The 7,500-nt window shown below is 32.4% G+C and overlaps 1 protein-coding gene and 1 long non-coding RNA gene across 2 annotated transcripts in view; one reads left to right on the plus strand and one right to left on the minus strand.

Annotated features, from left to right (window-relative positions):
- Positions 1-7,500, plus strand: part of LOC137642539 (retinol dehydrogenase 11-like) — a 98,143-nt gene that overhangs the window by 22,144 nt on the left and 68,499 nt on the right. The window lies entirely within an intron of this gene.
- On the minus strand, positions 5,163-6,487 carry LOC137642540 (uncharacterized). Its single transcript, XR_011044804.1, has 3 exons — positions 6,051-6,487; positions 5,649-5,728; positions 5,163-5,503 (listed from the first exon to the last, which is right to left on the minus strand). It is a non-coding gene; the product is annotated as an uncharacterized lncRNA (long non-coding RNA).

Raw genomic sequence — 7,500 nt, forward strand, 5'->3', positions numbered from 1 at the left:
GGCGCCTGTTAACTAAGTGAACAGTTTGCTCTACAAAAAACCTCAAAATCACGGAAGTCTAACACATTATTTCTTAATGCTCCATAGATTAAACGCTTACTCATCTTAACACAAGTCTCAACAAGTCCTCCTAATTTGTTACATCCCTTTGGATACTGCTGAAACTTAATTGACTTTACACCATTTTCTTCAAAATATGCCTGACTCTCAGGATCACCCAGGAAATTAGTGACACATTAGCTCCAGCTACCAACTGAGATCCAAGATCTGACAAGACTAGTTGAGGGATTCCATACTGATATGAATGCATTGAAAAGCTCTTAAAAATTCTGTTGTAGTGAGATCTAAACAAATTTTAAATTAATTGCCCTTGACCAGAGACAAGTTAAACATAGAACCCAAACTTTGCTCTTTTTAACCATTAAGCTTAACGTTATACGGTCCAAAATGATCAATAAAAATATACCTGAATGGTATAGAGGGAGGGTCAATCCTAAAATCGCGATAGGCACTTTGATTGACCTTAACCGTTCTCTCTTTGAATCTCTTACAAATGAACACATTCTTTGATGACCTTTTTTACTACTGTAAAGTAATGTGGAATCCAAAACTTTTTTCTCATCTCTGACAAAAGGGAATAAACACCAGCATGAGAGAATTTCTCATGAAAATCTTTTATTACTAACCGAGTTAACTTACTGTGTTTGTGAAGCAAAATAGGAAAGTTGACAAAAGTATCTTTTCTCCATTTAGGCATCTTACTTCTAATTCTTAAGAGTCCATGACATCCATGTATACATTAAGTTGAGCAATAATATTAGGAATATCCTTTACTCTCTTATTTCTGTTTTCTAAATACTGGAAAACTTCACCATACCAGATTCTCTGATCATTCCTTATGATATGTCTAGTAGCTTCCAAATGAAAGGAGGATGCATCACCAAAGTTAAAAGAAACTGAGTTTGCTCTTCTTTTGAGGCAAAGCAATGAATTTAAGAACGTACTCGTGAATTCTAACAAGCTTAGAGAAACTGGAACACTTGTCCAGGACGACTAAATGTTCAGGGTTTGATTCTGCTAAGACTTGTGATTCACTTAATTTCAATGCAGAAATTGAGAAGGAATTTTCATTCAATGGATTAAAATTTGGATTGGGTACAACTATATCAAATGTGTCAGCATTACTGCACAGTTCATCCCTTTCACATCTTAAAAATTCTGGGCCAGTGAAATAATTAGTTTTCAAAAGCTGTTTGTACGACATAGGCCTAGTTATACAATCTGCAGGGTTCAAGATACCACTGACAAAACAAAATCTAACTGGGTTATTTTCACAGGTCCTTTGAATGTGATCCAAACGATTCATGATAAAGACACTCCTTTTATTCATTTTATCTAATTTGTTCACATAAGAATTAATCCAGCTCAGTGAAACAATGCTATCCGTATACAGTACTGATTCTACAATTCTAATAGGTTTAGGGCACTGAGGACCTGCCAAATCCTTACTCAAATCCAATAATGTTTCTGTTCCCAAAACTATCCCTTGGAATTCTAGAGATGGAATACTTTTGCTTTCTAACTGCTTGTTAACCAAACGATTCTTTGCTAGAACAAAACTGACTTGCTTAGTTTCTATGCACTGAATAAAAATTGTTGTCCCATAGATTATTTTACTGCTGTCAGTAAATGCAATTAAACGATATGACCCATTTCTCTCCCCGACAACTCTAGGTACCTCAATTGGAGGAGTCATGTTAACTTGTTTGGCTATGTTACGCCATTCTCGTTGTTGCTCAATGGACAATTCTGTATCCCATCCTAGAGAAGTGTTTAATTGAAGTTCATGCATAAATAAACGAGCTCTGTTTAAAATAGGTCCATTGAAATTATATGGATCAAAATTTGAAGCAATGCTTTTCAATATCAGTCTCTTAGTGTTTGCTTTAGAGTCTAGCTCAAGTTTAGGAGAGGAAATACAATCTGTTATTCGGTTCCACTTTAAACCAAATATTTTTACTACATCAGGAGTGACTTCATCCAAATTCTTATCTATTTTTTCTTGGAGCATAACATCACTGGTAACGAATTGTTGTAATTCAAATTTATATGGATTAAAAATGTTATTCAAGTTATCAAAACCCCAGTGTAAGCTTTCAGAATCATTTGCAGTGAACGCACCATTATCCATGTATATCAAAGAGTAAATAAGTTTCTTCCATTCCTTTAAGTTGTCCAAATTACCTTCAGTGTCTAGCATCAATATTTTGTACAAACCAATCATCAATATTGTTGGGCTACACCTTAGCCCAAAACTTAGACGAAGATTCTTGTATGCTATAATGGTAAAATCTCCTTTACTTACATTTTTAAACCAAAAGAATAATAATTTACTTTGATCAGTTTTATTTAATGCTATCTGCTGGAAAGCTTTCTTTAAATCAAAGCACAATAAATGAGAATCAAACCTTAAAAGTAGCAAGGCAGTAGACAATTTCTGATTAATACAAGGGCCAGCCCACATTGCCTGATTATGGCTAATAGAGGGGGAGCCATTACTTTGTTTTTCACACAAATTAGAGAGAAAAACCATTCGGCATTTAGTAGTACTGCGGTCTAACTTAAATATTCCCATGTGCGGCAAAAAACTGTACTCTGGGTGTTCTTCACAAAACTTATCCAAATTATCAATCCTTTCAATTAAGTTTTGAGCTACCTGAGTCTTTATGTTATCATCCATTAATCTCAAAAATTCATCATTCTTCGATAATTTCTTTAGGTTAGATTTCAAAATTTGCTTTGCTAAATTTGTGTTCTTTCCCAGCAAATGAGAAACACGACCATTCCATAAAAGTGGCATTATCAACCTGCCTTCTTCATCTCTTTGTGTATTATTAAGTAATTACCTAACTAATTTCTTATTGTGTTCAGTGCTCTCCCCATCTAAGTCAGTTCTATCTTTGTGCAAATAATATGAGCATTCTCGCTCTAAAATATGATCAGTAGCTTTTTGCAATTTATGCTCGCTGATCCTGCCATCATGATCTAAAATACAGATTGTAGGATCCTCTGCACTTCCAATACATCTAACACTAGACTTGAAACATGAAGTCATAGGAAATTTAATATTATCCAGTGATTTACCTTGCTCATTTAAATTCTCTTCCAAGCCAAAAAGTAAATGAGTATCATCATGCAGGCTAGGGAGAAATTTCAAATTTGCAATTAATTTCTCAATGTTTCCTATTAACATAATGCCAAATCTTGTTTCATAGTACACACACTGACCACTATGACCAAAACTAACCATCTTTTCCATGAGACAATGAGCTGAATTTGCCCCCAGGACAAACTGAATGTTTGATATGTCTTCTCTAGCCTCATCAAGAAACTCATCTAAAAGCTTATAACCATAATTTATAAAACTTCTAACAACTTTACCAAGGCCGGGTAAATTCAAATTTATATCAATACCTGGGACACAAATAGCTTCTATATTATGCGCTGTCTCCCCAATCTTAACAGAAATTTGAACTATCTTGGTACGATAGCATTTTGCTCCATTAAACCCATTGACAACAAGATCAAAATTATCTTTCACAACTTTGAAACACTGACCTTCTAAAGCACACTCAGAAATGAAATTAGCTTGGCTACCTGAATCCTTCAATCCTCTTATTTTACTAGGGCCCAAAGTACAAGAAAATGTGGGTAAAATTGAATTTATGCCCCCCTTACTCTGAAAGGAACTACCTGGACAAACTACCCCATTCTGTGTACTATTTTGAACATCTTTTGATTTACTTTTCTCGTTTTGCTTAGGGTTAGGAACTGCTTTTTTAGGATTACGCACCAAATCTCTGACCTCGGAACTTTCATGATTATCTGACAGGCAAAGAAAGGAGAAATGCAATCCCTGACAATGTTTACACTTTCTGGAAAATCTAAAATGACACGAGCTATCCAAATGCTCGATTCTTGCACATTTAGTGCAACCATTCAAAATGCTCAACCTAGCTATCTTTTCCTTAGCAGTAGCGAAATTAGGGCACTTATGGATTGGATGATCACCATTAACCTTATCACTACAAAGTGTGCAAGAATTAAAAGGATTGGAGCTTTTAAAATTAACCTCTGCTGCTAAGTTTGAACTTTTACTCAATCCTAGTTTATCTTGATGCCTTTCAGCAGAAGGCAGTTTACTTTTACTTAATTTACCAAGTTTATTTGCATTCTGATACCGTTCATTGGCTTCAAAAAAGTTATCAACAATTTCACTTGTAGTGGGCTTTGAATTGTTAGTAATTTGTATCAACTGATTTCTGAAAGTTTCATTCCTCTTAGGAAAAAGTACTGCAAAACATCATCTATATTCATTTTCAAAGTCTTAACAGCTTCTTGTAATTTTCTAATATTACTAATATACTGAAAGGGTTCTGAATCATAACCTAACTTCAGCTCTTGAAGTAGTTTCATCACATTAAACTTTTGAGTTGGAACCGAGGCAAAAGCTGTATTTAAGAGTTCCTTTGCATGGGAATAACCTTGTTTGTCTGCTTCTAAAGAGTCTATCAAAAGTAAAGCCTTGCCAGAAACCTGCTGTTTAAGTAACAACAACCTATCATAATCTGTGTAAGAAAACTTTCTAGTAGTTTCCTCAAACTGCTGTAAGAATAATTCCAAACTTTCATCATCAGAACTCTTAAATTTAGGCAAAGGTGCTACTGGACTTTTAAGACGACTAAGAGGAGTTTCATTCAGATTTTCACTTGTGCTTCCATTAAAATTAACCTCTAAGAGCAGCAACATTTCAGAAATTTTATCTTTATATTCTTGACAAGAGCTAAATTCAATTTCCATTTCATTTTCATCTTCGCTCTCTGACCACTTCAAAGATATGACTTTACTATCAAACCCTTTAAGTTCTTCCTTAAAATTCTTAAGTTTTTCAAAAAGATTTAACTTTTGTGAGCTATTATACTGCGAAAATTTATGCCTTTCGTTAAATTGTCTAGTGACTTGAGAGCGGATGTACTTCCGACTCATAACAAGAAGCCTAATGTCTGTCATAATTATAGAAAAATTTAATTCTAAACGTCAATGCAGCCTAACAAAAGAAAAAATTTAAGATAATTATAGTATTTGGTATACTGATTAATAATAACAACAATAATCCAAATAAAAACCACCACTCCTACAATGCTACCCAAGTGCCACCAGTATTGAGACAGCCTTCAGAGCCCCACGTTGGGCGCCATTTCAAAAACTTACAGAATATAAATTTATAACAAGAGCAGCGAGAGCAGAGTAACAATAACTTTAATGTCAATATTGGATAAAGAAACTTTAAAATTAAAAATATTAGATTCTTTATTTATATTGAATAAATATTAAATATGGCAAAGCAATGGAACTCTGATGGCTGAAGTGGAATCCTCAATCACTAGTGACTGCCTGTGGTAGAACCCACTCAACTCTTGCCTGTTTTTGAAAACTATGGATTCTGCAAACCACGAAAAAATTTCCATCAAAAACCTAATGTAAAATTCATCTAAATTCCCTTTATAAACAATAATGAATACTAAACAATATATCAACATCAAGTACAAATATAACAATACAACATTACATACAACTGAACTAGGTACCTAATAAATTTGCCAAGACCAGGAAGATAACTGAAGCCGATGATACTAGGCTACCTTCCAGCAAGCACAAGTAACCTAACCTAGTAACAAATGAAAAAATTAGGCTCACTAAAATCCTAAGTTAAGTAATATTAAATTACATATGAAAAAACAAACTCAGGAAAATAGAATCTGACACGGTATATCGATTTAAACAAATTTGAACACCCACTAGGCTATTCTATGCACAAAACAATGATTTGAAATTAAGCTAGAAATAACACTAGTAATTTTATAATGAGCTTAAAATCCATAGAAAATTTATAATTAGGGTTGAAGACTTGAATAATTAATATTCATTTCAAATATTATAACCCCCTAACCAAAGTTGAACCATATGCCACAAAATCATAGGAAACTTACGGGGTTGGTAGGCCTTATCCTTAAAATCCCAATGCAAATTGAAGAGCAGCAGAAGATCCCATTGTTGAGAACTATGTATTCAGACATCTTGATATTGCACTCTTCATGGTAGCACTCGTGGTAAGCAATTGCAGGAGAGGTGGCTTTAAATTGAAGTGCTACTCCATCTTCATAGCACTTCTACACTCGAAGAAAATATTATCCAATATGCAATATGTCCAATGTGGCCAATATATCACCCATCTGCCTCCTCACACTTCCCTCATTACCAGTAGGTGAAAATTTTTTCCCAAGGATGATGGAATCAGGAACTGCAAATATTAAAATACAGCCAGCAGAGCCATCTATGGACTGAGCATATTATCCTTGAAACTCCCAGTATTTCTTTTTGATTTTGCTTTGTATGGCAAAAGGGGGGTTTCAAGGATGAAACAAATATGAACATAAATAAATATACATTTACACAATTTTATAAATTTTCTACAGAATTAGTATATAAAATAATTCTTCAACAGTATGTATATATATATGAATATATATATACACACATATATATATATATAGTATATTTATATATATAGTATATTTATATATATATATATATATATATATATATATATATATATATATATATATATATATATATATATAGACATATATATATATATATATATATATATATATATATATATATATATATATATATATATATATATATATATATATATATATATATATATATATATATAGACATATATATATATATATAGATATTTGTGTGTATATATATATATATATATATATATATATATATATATATATATATATATACATATATATATATATATATATATATATATATATATATATATATATATATATATATATATATATATATATATATATATATATATATATATATGATTAAAATCATCAGATCTTTCTGTGCCAGTCCACATCCGCAAACTTTCTTAGTTCGTAAATCCTTCGTTTTCTCTTCCTTAACCTGCTTCTTTTGCACTCTCTAGGGCCCAGTCTGTTATTTTAATGTCAATTTATTATCTCTTGTTCTCATTACATGTTCGGCCTATGTCCAATTATTTAACTGACCTGTTGCTAGAATATCCTCCCTTAATAGAGATTTAGCTAAAATTAGTGCATGGTGCAAATTATGGGGTATGAAGTTGAATCCTAACAAAACTCAAAGTATGATTGTAAGTAGGTCAAGGACGGTGGCTCCTCAACATCCGGATCTCAGTATTGATAATGTTTCTTTAAATTTGTATGACTCTTTCAAAATTTTAGGCGTGATTCTTGACAGCAAATTTACTTTTGAGAAACATATAAGGTCTGTGTCTTCTTCAATTGCACAAAAAATTGGCTTATTGAGAAAGTCTTTTAAGATATTCGGTGATCAATCTATTCTGAAGAAGTGTTTTAATTCTTTTAT

This window comes from Palaemon carinicauda, chromosome 6 (assembly GCF_036898095.1).
Source record: "Palaemon carinicauda isolate YSFRI2023 chromosome 6, ASM3689809v2, whole genome shotgun sequence".
NCBI classification, from domain to species: Eukaryota; Metazoa; Arthropoda; class Malacostraca; order Decapoda; family Palaemonidae; genus Palaemon; species Palaemon carinicauda.